We start from the raw sequence: 16,918 nt of genomic DNA, 5'->3' as shown, positions 1-16,918 counted from the left end.
GCTGTGCAAATGGAAAGTGGTGAAATCATTATCACCCTCATCCCCCACCAGTTGTCAATGCCTGGGGAGGGGGGGGGAGGGTGTGGTGAGGGAGGGGGCGCAGGGATCCTCCAAGAGGACCGGGAAAACTGAATCAAAGTATCCAGCTGGTAAAAGAAGAGTCAGCTGTAGGGCCTGATCCTCTGGTATTAGCTGCCCAGGGGGAGAGCAGTTGAGATGAGCTCTCCCGGTGGGTAATAAAATGAGTCTACGTAGGGAGGAAGCAGGATGTATAAAGCCCAGGAGCCTGATCTGTTTCTGAGATCAAACAGAGCAGCATTGTACAGGGGTGTGGAGCTGATGTCAGCGTCTAGAATGCTGGTCAGAATCGCCCTGGTTACGCAGCTGGACCGGAATAAGGCAAGTCTGTATCTGAACTCATTAATTTTTACAACCAACTGAACTGTTCTGCCTTTTTGTGTTGGGGGGTGGGGTGGGGTGGGTAGTGCAGGGGAAGAACAAGGGAAGGAAGGGAAAAAGGAGGGGCTAGTATGTATGGAACAGGGGGCTTCCCACCAGCAGACACTATCTCATTATTCCCCGGCAAACCCCAGCTTTAAACCTCCCGCCCCCTGGACGGTTAGGCAGAGCCACTGCAGTGAGTCCTGCCAGTGGAGGGAGAAGCAGGCCAATGAAATGTAAGGATAATTAGAGTGGCACAAGCCGCTCCTAGGAGTTCAAGTTATGTCAATGTTTCCATTATATGCCTCACTTTTCGGGGTTTATAACGGAGCTATAAAAACTCACGCCAGCTGAGAATTTGGCAGGCCAGGTCGCGGCAAAGGAGAGCCTGTTTTTTAATTCAGTTCAGCTGCTCATAACTCTGGGCGGAGACGCATGCTGTACACTGGGATAACCCAAGGGGCCTGATTTCAAGTATTGAGCACTATTTTGCTATCTGATCACCGTCCTCCTATGGCTGTCATTTCTTTGTGCTATCTCAAAAGAAACGGCATTACATAAATGTACCCCAAATGCTTCCTGGGCTGAAAATCTACTGGCACTCTCCAAGTGCCTGCTAATTTGCCTTTTCTCCATTCTGAGAAGTATCTGGGTCAACCCCTTCCAGTAAAGGTGCAAACTCTCTGGGCTAAAAGTCTACACGAAAGATTGTCGAACCTCTGCAACTGAGCTGTTTGGTACATGAGATACTCCAGACAAACCCCAATATGTGGGGGCAGTCCTTTCACATTGTCGTAACAGGACTTGGCCTGGTTGATGAGAATTATCCCTATCTCACAGATTGGTTTATTGGCCACTCAGACAAAGTGAACAGAGCTTTCTCCATGTTTTATTCTGTAGTCTAGGATTGAGTCAAAGTACCCAAACCCTGCATGGTCCTTAACAATCCAATGCGCGGTGTGTACCACCCCCACCATGAGGCCCTTTTTGCCTCTCCTGCCAGCAGTCCTCTCTCTCACTTTGGTCTTCTGTCTGCTCTTTTCCTATAATATTTATCATTTGATCGCTGTGTTATATTTTAGTTATTTGTGCATGTTTTATCTCATTTACTGTGTGATGAGCCCCTTCTGACAGAATACCGAGCTTATTAATCTCTTCCTACTCTAAAATGCCAAACTCAGGTGGACTCTGCTCAGTCAATGTGGGTGGAATCATGGCTTAAATAATTAATAATGGCCATCAGAAGCCAGGCGGCTCACAGCAGAGGTACAAGTAAAGCTCAGAACAAATAGGGACTTATCAATCCCTGCTTCCTTAATAAATGGGAAGATCGCATATCGAATTAATTTTTTACTTTGTTATTGAGAGTAACGCTAAAACCATGATAAGATGGGGGTCAAGATCTTCAACCAGAAAATAGTAATAAGATGCAAGCAATAACATATATGTACATATGCATATAATTATATTACCATATAATAGTACTAAAAATAAGTAAAACCACATATGTACATGTACACATAACTATATGAACAATAAGATGAGTATATTTTATCAGTATGCACTGGTTTTGCTCTCCATTGTAACCCAATATTCAGCCCCTAATGCTCTGAAAATGCTTTTATAAACTATAGATGAGTAACTGTGTAAATGGATGGCATTGATATCAATGTAGCACACAGAGCATTCAATAAAAATTTGCTGCATGAATGAACAAATGAATGAGGTACTTAAGTAATTTAACTGAGGTAAGCAGTGATACTTCTTCATATAATACTAAATATTTTTAATGGTGATAATTAATTTAGATTCCACCATAAATGCCCAGCTCTGATCTAAAAGCTAGTAATAAATGGGATTTTAGTCTTCCCTCGGGGTTCAGAGGGCTATGGACCCATTGTCCTAACCAGGCAATGAGGGAATAGACAGATGTGTTAGTGTGATTGGGGACTCGTCTCTTCAATAAAAATTTGCACGGAGCTTGACAGGTTGAGGTAGCAGAGCTGGGATGGCCCAAGTATGATGAATGGGAGTGAGGGCTAAGAAGATATATCAAAGTCAGAGACTAGGATTGATTTATAGAGAAGTCTACATCAAGCTGCATTTTCTGGAAGACTTCTAGTGCTGATTTATAATTTTGTCTGATTAGAACTTCAAAGTTTTCAAAAATTCAGGAGTATTAGGAGTATAAACTGAAGCCCGTGTCTATAAGTGAGGATGTAAAGCTAATTTAAATTACTTCTTTCTGTCCGAAACAAAATTACAAAATTTGAACAAATGCAAGTTGTACTGTTACATATATATATGTAGAACTATATATATATGTAATTCGATGTATATATATATAAAAGTCTGCAAAGTTTTCATATGTGTAACAATGTTAATGTGAGTGGAATGAATTACTTAAATAATTAATGATTGACAATAAGAAGCCAGATGGTTGACAGCAGACGTAAAGCTCGGGATAGGGACTTATCAATTTCTACTTCCTTAATAGAAGGGAAAACAGGATTATATATGTATATTCAAAGATAATATATGTTAATAGGAAGAAATAATCAGAAATAGAATGGCTGGTCTTGGTCAATTGAAAATATAAAGCACTTATAATCAGTAAACTTGACTTGAAATCTAAGCTCTACCCCTATAAATTGTGCACTTTCATTTTTCTGAGACTTAGTATCTTCATATGTAAAATAGGGTCTATAATATTACCTATGTTACCAACATCATAGAACTATAATGGTTTGTATTAGTTAGGTCTGTGTTTTGCTACAAGTAACAACGACAACAAAAAATGATTATGATGGCTTCAAAAATTGGGAATGTATTTTTCTCACATAAGAACAAGTTGAGGTGGGTAGTCCAGGGCATGCAGCTCAGTGATGCCTTTGGAGACCCAGATTTTTTCTGTATTTCTGCCCTAACACCCTTGCCATGTCGGTTCTCTTATGCTTGTCATCTCTTGGTCACAAGATGGCTACTACAGCTTCAGTAATACGCACACTTTCAGGAAGAAGGAGCAAGGGGTAAAGCCCCTTTCCTTGTGATTCTCCGTCAGCTGATTCACCCTCACATCTCTTCAGACACTATGGGACACTTGCTCAACTTCAGATCAATCAACGGCCAGGGGAACTGAGATTACTGTGACCAATTTAGATCCATCATCAGCACCTGCAGGCACTGAGATAGAGACCTGACTCTGAAAGCAAAGCCTCTTTCTGTGCTATCAGAACTCAGGACTCTGTCAGCAGGGAAAAGGGGATGGCTGTTGGGTAAGCAACCAACAGGGGCTGCCCCAAGGCAAAACTAGATAAAGTGAAGGTCCTCAAAGTGTGTTGCATCAGCAGCAACAGAGGAACTTGTTAGAGCTGCAAATTCTCAGCCCCACTCCAGACCTACTGAATCTGAAACTCTTGGGGTAAAGGGGTGGGCAGCAATCTGTGCTATAACAAGCCCTCCATGAGATTCTTATGCCTGCTTAGGTTTGAGAACCACAGTGACAAAATTGAGAAAAAACTTGCAACCAAGCTTGAGAACTCAGTGACCTTACTGAAATGTATTCTGCATCAAAGTTCTCCTGTGGGAAGGAGGAGGGAGAAGAAGAAGAAAGGGCAGGGGGAAAGGAAGAAGCAGATAAGCTTTATTGAGTATCCACCGAAGGTGGTCAATATGCTAGATGTCTTCATCTATCTCTTCTAACTTAATCTTTACAACCTCCTTTTTCACAGATGAGAAAACAGTATCAGAAAGGTTAAGGGACTTGTTCAAAATTATTCATCTGGTGAATGGTACAGCTCAAATTCAAATTTGGTCTGATTTCAAGCCAGTGTTCACTTCCAATTGATACACCTAAAAAAGGAAGCAATCCCTTCTAGAATGACTCAATTTATAAAAATGTGATTTAAAAATAAAATGTGTTATTCCTTTACTGGGCATTCAGAGCCCTCTGTAGTTTTGCTCGATCTTCCATTCTTACTTTCACTGCAGCCCCCACCCTCCTCCGCTCCCAGACACATATCCTGGGTCCTAGCCACACCAGTCTCCTCCCCATTTCTCAGGAATGCCATGCAACCTTCAGGCCTCAGCTCCCTTGAATGCCCTCCCTTCCCTTTTTTGCCTGTTGAACTTTATTCTTCTGTAAATAATTAAACAACTAAAATTGGCCCTCTCTGAGTGTTCATGGCATACTGCATGAATCCAATTTGGTATTCAATAATTATCTATGTAATAGACGAATGCAAGAATGCCTAGTTTGAATTCTTCCTCCAACTCCAAGTTTTCCTCTCTAACCCAACAACATTTTGCTTCCATTTATAATTTCTCAATCTGTCTATGTGATGACATACGCTTCTATCTCTCAACAAATGTGTGAACTCCCAAAGCCAAGGCTACATCTCGCTCATCTCTTTACCCTCCACAGCACCCAGCATAGGGTCTTACACTTAGTAGATGCTCACAAACTACATATACAGAGTTGAACTACATAAAATGAAATGTACATCTGTACTTCAAAGAACCGTATTTTTCAAATAGCTGACGAATTCTACTATTTTTAATAAACAAAAGCCTAATTCATACTAATGCTGTTGATGTAGGAAGAAACCTCTCCTTTGGATCATTCCAGTGGATTTTACCTTGCCCATTGCTTAGCTAATCCAATTCTGAGAATACAGCATCACTGCTGGATGTTGAAATGGAGCCATTTTGGGAAGCCGAGCGGAAAACCTCCCAGTAGGAGTTATTTACGCACCTGCTGGATTGCCTATAATAAATGATACCTGCCAACTCACTGTGTGATCCCCTCGCACACCCTGTACCCTGACCATTCCCTCCTTGCCTGAATTTATTGGATGACTTCCAAGAAGACTTGGAAATTAAATATATTTTGCAACCTCCAGAAAGTATCAAGAGACAACTTTAAAAGTAACATGAGCTATAGATAATTACATTGTTTTTAAAAAGTTTTTAAAAGAACACCTTTTTATAATAAATTTTAATGGGGGAATGGATAGTGAGGGTTAGAAGGAGAAATCACAAAGAAAACATGAAAACGCTTAATGCTTTCTAGGTTAAACCATAAGTTTAAAGAAAGCATATAAGCATAAATATCAAAGAAGGCAATAATAATATTTTCAATTACTCTGTCACTCCTTTTTGTCTCCTTAGGTATTCTTCAGCATTTTCTGGACATTTTTGCCAAATAACTCACAGGCAAAGATTTATTGAATACCTTCCACACCATGGACTAAGTCTATGAAAAGCAAAAAGAGAAAGAATACCAAAAGAATGACTGCCTTTCTTAATTTTTTTTAGCTATTAAGAACTGACAAAATGTTTTTTAGTACTTGATCTCATTCAATCCAAAGTATTACTCTCATTGAACAGATTTGTAAATTGAAGAGCATATAACCAGGATCATATGGTTATAAGTGACCGAGTTGGGGCTCAAGCTTAGGTCTTCTGACTCTGAGTCCTATGCTCTTAACACCTCTACCCCTCAGCCTACAGAGACTTTGGTTGTTTTTAGTGAATGTATGACATGCAATATACATTCTCACAATATGAAAAGCCTTAAAGGATGTCTTTTTATAGACTCCTGGGTAAAAAGGCATTGGAGTTAAGTAAATTCTTCTATATCAAATCTCCTCTGAAATGACCCAGAGAAGAATAAAAACAAAAAAGCTTTGTTAGGGCCAGGTGGAGGGGTGGGGAGAGAAGTACAGGAAAGTGTGCCTTACACGAGGTTGAAAGCTTGGTGTCATCCTGTCCAACAGAGCATCATCCTGTTCAACACAGCATTCCAGATGAAGGGAGACACTGAATGCCATCTTACAACTCTATCCTCTGAGAAACGGCAGTGGTTATAGAAAGTAAGTGGCAGAAAAACTGTGAGAGTCCCACCAAACATGACCGGTCCCCTTTTCAGTTAAGTTTTGAGGGTCAGGGGCAGCAATAAAAAGAATACTGGCTTAGAGGAGACAAAATTTTATAAGGGAATTAAGAAAAACTTAAAAAGCAATAGCTAATTTAAATTTTCATTTAAAAACAATAAAGAAGAATAGATACTACAAAAAATCAGAATTGTAGGTGCAGAAAAGAAACTTGAAAAATTGCCACAAATGAGGAGGAAAAAGACAAAATGATTAAAAATGAGAAGAAAATTATTGGATTTGAAGAACAGATAGTACAGAGAAGGTAAGGGATATCCCTTGAGATGGGGAGGTGGGGAGGGAAGGCTGGCAAGGAGAACAGAATAAAACAAACGAAACAACCAACAATATAAAATAAGAAAAATTTCCTGAGCTGATAGATTCATAAGGATCAGAGTCTGCTGCCTGAGACATAATTGCAGCACTAGGCTTAATGTGAGTCTGGGAAATATAGTTCTTATTCTAAGCAGCTATGTACCCATGTGAAAATAAAGAATTATGTTACTAAGAGGGAAAATGTGGATTTGGGAGAACCACTACCAACCTCTGGCATAACTGAATAAAAATATATACTGGCATATCTAAAAGATGTCACAGAATACCCAGCAAAATTACCTCAAAGACTACTAGATGTATTCAAATTCAAGGACTACAAAACAATTTTATAACTAGGCAGAAAACACATTGAAGCTAGCCACAGATAGCCCTATAACATTAAACATCAGATGACAATTGAGAAACATTTATACTTTTGAGTGCCAGAGTTTGCCAGATAAGAATTCTAAGCTCACTGAAATTGCCATTGAAGTCTGAAGGAAACAGAAGAAAAATTTCAGCTACTGAGAGACTCCTAAAGTATATCACTCACATTTTTAGTGAAAAAAGAACTTAAATTATGCCCCAGTCAATTGAAAAATGAATCAAAATAAAGAATGAGGGATTTCTGATGAAATGGAATTCACGGTGATAACTAAAGTCAATTAAATATATCATCTGAATAATTTTTAAAGTGTAATGGCAAAATAGTTTTAAAATACAAAACAATAATTATTGAAAGAGAAAATAATGTTAAAAATAACATCTGATGTACGTTTGTCAAAATTCAATGAGTATATTCTTAAGATGTGTGTGTATTTCATTGTACATATTACCTCAAAGGGGAAAAAAAAACTGCAAGCAATCATTAACTTCTGGTTAATGATATTTGTGTTGAAGTATTTAGGGGGAAGTAGACTACTATCTTTCGTTTACTTTAAAATGCATTTTTTAAAAGATAGGTTGGTGGAGGGAAGGATAGATACATGATAATAGCAAGCCCGATAAAATGTCAATAACAGGAACAGTGGAAACCAGATGGTGGGTATACTGCTGTTCACTGTAAAATTTTTCAACGTTTCTGTAGGTTTGAAAATGTTCATACAACAGAATTTTAGGGGAGGAAAGCAATGCCTGAGTCTAAAATCTCAGATTAAATAAAGTAGAAAAATAAGTGAAATAGAGAAGGAGGGGGGAATAAAATGTGTATATTTCTTAACTTTACATTGTAGACGGTCAATAGGTACCAATTTTTAAAGTCGATAATTAGGAAAATACAGGTTTGTATATTTTTTTTTAAATTTCTGGGCAATCCAAATAGAATTTAAAAGTAGAACCTGTACATACCATGTCACTAGTAGAACAAAAAAGAAAATACAAACAACATAGCAAAAAACAATTTTAAAAGCAAGAAGGTATTTTTAAACACAGAAGGCATAAGCATCTTGACTGAAGTAAAAACTAACATAATAACTATGATAACAAATGGAAATATTTGAAAAACTAAACCTGTGCTATCCCAAAATATGTTCCTAAAACAAGGAAAGAGAAGTATAAGAATAAGGAAAGATAAACTAGCAAATATCTCACACACACACAAAATCACAATCTATAAAAAAATCAAGATCAAAATATTTTTTGTCCAAGTAGAATCTAAAGCAAAAAGCTTATGTGAAATTTAGATAAATATTGACAAAATAAATGACTCATAAAGAAAACATAACTGTTCCTAACTTTTATGTACCACGTAATATAGAATAAAAATAAAGCAAGAGATCCTAAGGGAATTCGGAGGGAAATGATAGAAATATAACAGTAACTAGAGGTTTTAAGACAACATCTTTGACAGCTCAGAAAGGTAATGCACGTATAATGATACAACAGTAAGTTAAGAAGCACTCTAGGAGTGTTTTAATCAGTGCAAAAGTGATCAGGACAATAACTTTGCTCATTCTAGAGGCTGCATTCTTAATAAAGCATACTATATGTGAGCATCTTTGGCATCCACATACTGTAGCTTTACATTTGTCTTACGCTGTCTACAAACCCCATTTGCACATGTGCTGCTAATAAACCATTCTCCTTCGCATGTGATATCTAACCAGACCCAGGAACTATAAAAGCTAGTGAGTCTTCCTTGTTGATTTGGAGGAAGAAGAAATAATATGGGCTATAAGAACTGGAAAAGATTTCTTGTAACTATTCAACTACAAGATATTTTAAAGCAATGGGTCCTAGTAAAAGATGGGATGATAAAATGAGGAGGCCTGGGAACTTCCAATCTACTTTTCATTCCCTAAGGCTAGATCATGCTTCCACAAACAAAAATGAGAGAGATGGGAAGAGCAGCAAGGTTAAGGGAAAGTCGATGGGTGCCTGTGAGGGCATTTTGAATTTGCAGTAATGACAAGATAGCCCACTGGAGACGTTTTGCAGGCTGTCGGAAATATAGATCAGAATCTGGGTTAGAAATGTGACTTAACGCCACAAGATTCGAGTTACTTAGGGAGAGGATATACAATTAGCAAAGACCAGAAAAGCCAGATGATGGGCACATTGAAAGGCAGAGTCTGTGCTTAACGTGGTAGGTAATGGATAGCCAGCAAAGGTTTTGGATCAAGATTGTTGTTCTAACGATTAGGAAATTCCAATTTTTAAGCCCAGTTTCACTTCCCTATGTGTCTGTCAGCAGATGCTTCTTCTGCCCTCTGAGATAACACAGAATACAATGCTCCCTCTTCTGCATGACAACAGAGAAAAGCAAAAACATTTAGCCACAGAGCATTTCACAGGACTAGAAGGAAAAGCCTTTTGAGAAGGCACAGTGCACTCTGAGAAAACCACATTAATCATCAACCCAGGAAACTGGAACACTCTACAAAACCATTGCTATAAATTCAATATTTACACAAAATCTGGAGGTTGAAGTTCTTATTACTACAGGGAAGGAAAACATCAAAAGCTGCCAGAAAGAGAAGCCCACTTGCTACCTAGACTCACCAAATTTATACTTAACTGCAACATTCTCATTTTAAAGAGATAAAAACTGAGTTGCCAAAAGACAGAGTGTCTTGACCATTAACTAGTCCCGTGCACTTTACGATTCCTGTCTGTGCCCATTCTGAGTTGAGGGAACCCGTGGCTCCAAGGGCACCACGACCTGCCCGATGTCAGACAGCACGTAAGCATCTGAGCTAACAGTCAAACCCAGTCTGCCTTGCTGCTCAGCCACACGAACCGACACCTGCACGCTGGATAGAGAGAAGCAGAGAAAATTAGCTGTATGATGCCTGAAGAAGCAGGCCTCTGTTTGAGATGAAGTCACCGTGACCCTCTCTACAATTTCTACAGAAGAAATGGTGTCTGTGCACGGCCTGCAGGGGAGCTGCCAAAGGACCTTGTTATAAGTATGGTTTGGCTGGATCCCAGGCCAGACTTCCCGGGTCAGAAACTCAGGGTGGGGCCTTGGAACCTGAGTTCCTAACAAGTCTCCCCAGTGGATTTTACACAACCTCAAGTACAAAAGCCACTGGGGTTTATATACTTTACGAAAGAACAGGCAAAGAGTGCATCCTGATCTTGTCCCCAAGCCAGGATTCAGAACAGAGGGGTCATCATGCGCCCTTCAGTCTCCAGGCCCCCACATGCCCTTCTGGACCTTGCTCATTGCTCAGCTCCACCCAGCCTAGAATTAATCCTCCTGCAGGATATCCCTCTGTCATTTTAATTTCCAAAACCTGTCATAAAAGCTGCTCCCCTCTCCTAACATGGTAATTGGTGTGGCTCACTTAAGAAACATATATTAAATGATTTACATGTCTTTATTTAGATGAAACGCAGAGTTCTAGACTTGCTATGTACTATAATGTTGTTAATGAGACAGAATACGGGACTTATTTAATATAATATATATTGTAGCTTTCTCACTAATTGACGCATTGCGCTTCTCCACCTTCATTGTCCAACTTTTCTCTCCCAATACTGGAAGGGGGGAAAGAGGAGAGAGAGAAAGAGAGAGAGAGATAGAGAGAGAGGGAGAGAGAGAGAGTCTGATGGCAAAAGTGAGAACCTACATAAAGACTAATTCCTAGCAGACCAACCTTCCAGAAGGATAGGACCCCCTACGTAAAAAGCTGCCCTTGCAGGTTTCATCTGGGCTTATGCTGAACCTAGAGGCCTAAAGAGCCACAGTATGGAGGTCCTGGTTGCCGTATCCCCATCCTGTACTCTCTGGAGGCGCCTAGGGGAGGCCTCAGGATCATCTAGCCTTCTTACTACAAGTGTAGCCCATGCACCAGCATCAGCAGCATCCCCTGGGACCTCATTGGACATGCAGAATCCCAGCCCCCCACTCCAAACCTTTGTAGCAGAATCTGGATTTAATAAGACTCTCAAGTGATCCTTACACACTTTGAAATTTGAGAAGCACTATCTCCTCCAGTATAAATCAGAATCCCCCAGGCCTCACTCGGAGAGACCTACCTACTAGAAGCCAGTCCGCGCCCACACCGGTGGCAGTATTTCTCTTTTCTTAAACGTTCTCATGAGAGAAAAACCTTTTTAAAAATTTTAAAGAAAAGAAGAAGAAGAAGAAAGATAGAAAAGACCAAGAAAGCGTTCTGGATTTGAGCAGTTCAAACGCCCATATTTCATTTTATTCACATAACCACAGATTTGTCCTGCATCACACCCAAGGGCTGCAGCTCCACTTCTGCCAAGCCACAGCTAAATGAAAAGCCAGAAGGAAAACACTCTGACACCGGAGAGCCAGGAACACCAATACAGAGACCAGCCTTCTAACTTCATAGAATCACCACATATGGGAGTAGGAGGGGGGCCTTGGAAGTATTTCCTACCCCTTCATCCTATAGAATGAGAAACTGAGGCCCCCAGAGGACAGATGACTTGTTCAACCAGCTCCTGCTTGTCGGTGGCAGAGCTGGCTGGGATGGGGTCCAGGGCCCTTGACTCCAGTTCTCTTTCCATCACGCCAGGAGCCCTTAGAAATTTGTGCAAGGACTACCTCGAGGCCAGTGTGTAAAAGCCATTTCACAAATTTGCACAACAGGAAAGCATCTTCTTCTAAAGCAAATTGTAACCACTGTTGCGGAGAGGTAATCCTGAAGAACCACCTTGGCTGCTGGTTTCCAGATTACAAATCGGCCGGGATATTGTGCAGGAAGTAAGAACTAACTACCCCAAGCCATTCTCGAAAACTTGAACTGAACTCAGCATCAGATTAGGACGTGGAGCCAGCTTTCTTTTTATTCTCTCTCTCTCTCTCTTTTTTTCCCACCATTTGCCCGCCCCACCACCACCACACACCCCACACCCACGCATGCACCCAACACACTCCCCACATACCTCTGGCAACTATCAATCTGTTTCTCTGTGTCTGTGAGTGGGTATATTTTTTAGGTTCCACATATCGGTGGGATTATACAGTATTTGTCTTTCTCTGTCTGACTTAATTCACTTTACTCTCTTTTTCTTAACAGGCTGCTTTGTTCCCCCTTTAGCACTTTTGCATTATCTGTGTGAGAAGACTGGTACCACCACCTCGACGAAATAGCTCCACCACTGACGGTTTGGTTGTCCAAAGTCACCATTTTTTTTTTTCTTCAGATATACACAGCCCAACTTGAGACACGAGGCAGAATAACATAAATGTCCCTTAAAACCGAAAGTCTCAACCAGAAACCCCATAACTCAGCAGACCCCGAGGAATTCAGATCCAAAATGACCTAGTAACAGCAGTGGAAAAACCCATGTGAGAAAATCTATGGTGAGGAGGATGCTTCATAAAATCCAGCTGAATAAACCTCAGTCTCAAAACCCCTTTCTCTGCTACCTCGAGAAGCCAAATCACCTCTCAATCTCAATGCAGCCCTGTGTAGTGACCATCACATCCTGTCCCCCTAATGCCTAAATTGTCAAACATTAGCCTCATGCTGGTTCTGTCTACGGAAGTGAGATTTCGACATTGAGGGCTCCTGAAATCGACCTCTGTGTTGTGTTGGTTTCTTTTTTTCCTTTCCGTCTGGAGCACCCAGCCATTTTTCTAAAATAGAGGAAAGAGGGAAGAGAGGAGAAGTAAGCAAACTTTTCCTGCAGCGATGCGAGTGACTGCAGTGTTTCCATGGCTCGCTTTCCACTGTTCTCCGTGACCCCTGCAGACGCCCCTTATGAGCGAGTGTCCGGGAATGTCTCTTTATTAGGTGTCTGGAGAAGTAAAGCTGTCCTGATGCCAGCGCCCCCACACTGAGGACTTTATTAGTTTTTTAATTTTCTGTCTGGGTGCTCCTGCTGCATCAAACTTTCCACAGCTGTTAGGAGCTATTAAGTAAGTAGCCTCATTGGGCCCTTTCCCCACCCCACCCCCTTCTTAATAACATGAGAAATTTCTGGACATGCTACATGGAGCCTTTAAAATAAAGATACTTTGTCTCTCTGGTGAGAAGTTATCGGGGGTCTGGGTGCAGAGGGGATGCTGTGCCATAAGAGAAGTGCCTTGTCCGTGTCTTGGCTTGGAGCAGGGCTGTTCAGACAACGTGGGAACCGACTTGGGGCGGGGGTGGAAGGGGGACATTTAGAAGTAAGAACCCACTTTTTTAGCCACTCTGCCCAGCAAATAGGGGACAGGAGTAGTTCTGACTGTTTTTCCGAGCTGACTTGGAATTCAGCCCAGAGCTTGATGCCCGGTTCAAAGCGTTGCCTCCTGAGTGGACATTCTAACACCTGCAGTAAAGAATGAAACAGAAGGACTCTCAAACATTCCCCTGCAGGCACATGGCTCTGGTTCTGCACAACAGGCTAGTGCTATTGCTCACGTCCCCGAGAAGGAAATCCTGATCTCTGTCCCCTACATCTCCCTTTCTGCTGGTATCCCTGAGATGCCCCAACCCAGCCGGCCACAGGACTCCCTATGCATAAATCCAAAGATGGATTTACACATGCACACACATAGTGATGTATTATTATTAGACAAAACAACTTGGTCCTTTCCCATAGCACTCGTGAATCTGGAAGGTTACGACGGCTGATGGGGGGAGGGGGCAGAGGAGGACAGACTACGGGGTTTGAGAGCCTGGAGAATTTTTAGCATCCTTCCTGGCTCCAGCCTGCCCGGCAATTTGCTTTCCAGTGGCTGTCTTTAAGCCTCTCTTTGAGAAGACCTTATTTGCAGGGTGAATGTGAAAGCCTAGAGAGAAGAAAACCCTTTGGTGATGCCCGCCTAGGGAACAATTTTGCCTCTGAAAGCAAGTTGGTATTTGGGGTTAATCCCTCTGTGGAAACACTGGGTTGAAAGCCCAGAGGAGGTCAGGGGTCTGATTACAGCTTCTGTTTGGGGCTTCTGTTTAGGGCTTCTGTTTACAGGTTCTGTTTACATATAAACTTCCTGGTCCTAGGAGACAATCCAGGGGTGGGGAAAGGGAGCAGGGAAAAAAAGAATTTTTAAAAATTAAATGCTCTCTCTCCTCAAAAATAAAGTCAACAGAATAAGGTAGAGCTTGTGGAATCAAGATTTGATTTTAATGTCTAGGTTCAAATATTTCTTTTAAATTTTTCAGTCAGGATTCACATAATAGGGTTGAAGTGTCCTTTGAAATAAAATTTGAAATGAAAATACTAATATATATACATATATAACCTTAGTCTGTTATCTTCTGAGAACTAGAGGGATGATTTTGTTGTATTTTTGAGAGTGAGCTCTGTTTTGATTTTTATTTGGTTTGGTCAGAGAAAATTATCGTGAAGATTCTAAAACAGGCGGATGAGCTGAAAACTATGGTATTTAGGCCAATTAAAAACTGCTATAAACACACACATACAAGATGACAATATTAAAGCCAGAAACACCCATACTTTCAAAAGAATTGAAAGGAAAAAAATACTTTACATGCTCAAAAGAAGGCAAAGCAAAACTATGCAGTTGGGGGGAGGAGGGTCAGAGGAAAAAAATGCCACAATGGTTCCCCAAAAAAGAGCAGTTAATTTTTAAGATCTATAACTTGAGCAATTTTAAAAGGTTACATTTAAAGACAAAATAGTTACTTTTTTTTTTTTTTTTTTTTTTGAGAAGCAGAGGCGGGCGGGGGGCGGGGGTGTTGTTAAGAGTCTGTTCCAGACATCTTCAGGAACATTACACAAAATATCCATGAAGTAACTGTGGGAACCCTATTTACAACCAGATAAAAATCAGGTATGTAGGATTTAAATCTAAAAACATCCCATAATAAAAAAGGATTCTGAATACTTGATCACTAGTTTCTTTTTGTTACTTTTGTGTTTCTAACTGCTGAGATTTTTTTTTTTTTGAGGCTTTTGCAAATATTAAAGATACTTGTCACTGCTTATTTTGTCAAATAAAAAGGAAAACATTGCTTAAATCCCCATCTTTCCACTTGGAGTCTCTAGCTAAAGAATTTTGGAAAGCCAAATGTCTAACATTTTGAAAATGAATGTGTCAGCCAAAGTAACAACAAAAAAAGTGAACAAAAGTTAAAATCACATCTTCCGAGCCATTAATTGCCCCTTCAAAAGAATCAAGAAAATTTCGAATTCTTTCTCAATAAATTCTGTAATCTCCCTAATTCAGCTACTTGTTTGCTGCCTTGCCTGTGTGGCATTTTTCCTTTGATTTCTCTCATCTCCTGATGGTTTCTTGCTATTTTTTAACACAAATTCCTTCAGGGCTTCTGACATCAGGAAGGTGGCTGTCTCAGTAGCCGTAATAAAAGGAGACACGAGAAAGAGGAGAAAGAATGACACAGACACACATTTCAGAAACAGACCAGCAAGCGCAGAGTCCAAAAGTTCACAAGCTAAGGAGGTCCAGAAATGCCACGACTGAAAGTATGCATTGTGAAGCGACACTTAATACAAAAGGTCTGTATTTCTTAGGGGCACTGATTTTCTGTCAACTCCCTTGCAGAACCACTTTTGAGAAGGTGAGACATTTTACCAGGCTGACTATGGTGGCTGAATAAAGGGGAAAGAATTCAGGACCCAATGGCAAATATCAGAGGTTGTCAGAGAGCAAGTGGTGAGTCAAAGGGTGACATCAGACTGTGTTATGGGCAGAAGAAGCCAGCCTAACAGTGAGCGGCCCTTTGGGCTCCAAAATGTCAAGTGGCTGGGCTCTGCAGTAGGCTATAGTCAGGGTAACCCCATAACTTTCATCCCCCAAATTGAGGCTATTAGAATTATCTTTTGGCAACCTATATAACCAGACTGCCCTAGGCAAACTGGCATTGCTGACCCTAATTATGACTCTCTTCAAGGTCTAGGAGATAAAGTTTGGCTGCCCTCAGAATCTACTCCAGATAAGGCTGGGCACCTAGTTGAGCTCGTTTACCCTGGGCAAAAGTCTCCACAATGGCAAAGAATGGGGTATGAGGAAGCACTTTAGTTAATCAAGTGTGAGAAATAGACTGTTCATACTCTACCCGCTCTGGGAGACTAATATGAATTAGCAAATTAGAGATCTTGGGAAGACCCACAGTAAATTAAACTACTTAGCATTGTTTGACCCAGGGCTTTCCCAAAGGTTTGCGACCACCTAAAACATTGCAAACACTTAAAACATTGAGGCAAACACTGATCTAAGCCTTCGTAGGCAAAGTGTAGCGGAAAGGCTAGAATTATAGGCCTTCTCCGGGGGATGGAAGCTGGCAGAGTATCCAGCAGCCTCCAGTGCTCCTAAGGATGACACTAGCAAATGTTCATCTGGGTGAGGTAATGCAAGAACCTACCCAGGCACAGCCAAAGGGCCTGCAGAGACACGTCCAAAGCCATCCCACATCATGAGCAGGAAGCCTTTGAGTTCATATCAACGCAGGTAGGCCTTCTGAGCCACGTTAATCCATTTCCTCAAATGAGGATGGCAACAAGGACTGCATTTGATATTTGATATTAAGGAAATGTGAGCCCAACCCAAACTCAGCTCAGACACTGAACCTTTGTTTTCTCGTAAGCATTTCCTTCATGGCGGACCTGAAGCTGCACCTCATCCAACCTGCCCTGTCTCTGGCATTCCTGTCCTGGGGGTGTGCCTGAGAGGGTGTGGGTGGCACAGCCCCAGTCAAAACTATTCTGAAGGAGAGGACGAGTTCTGATAAGGGAGGTGACCTCCAGTAAGTGAGGTGATGGCTAACCGCAGAGGCCAGGAGTCAAGTCCAAGGCCAACTGAGCACTAGGCGAAGCACTCTGAGTGTGGCAGAGCAGTA

Source organism: Pteropus vampyrus, unplaced genomic scaffold (genome assembly GCF_000151845.1).
Source record: "Pteropus vampyrus isolate Shadow unplaced genomic scaffold, Pvam_2.0 Scaffold14, whole genome shotgun sequence".
In the NCBI taxonomy this organism is placed as follows: domain Eukaryota; kingdom Metazoa; phylum Chordata; class Mammalia; order Chiroptera; family Pteropodidae; genus Pteropus; species Pteropus vampyrus.
This window is presented reverse-complemented; position numbering follows the sequence as displayed.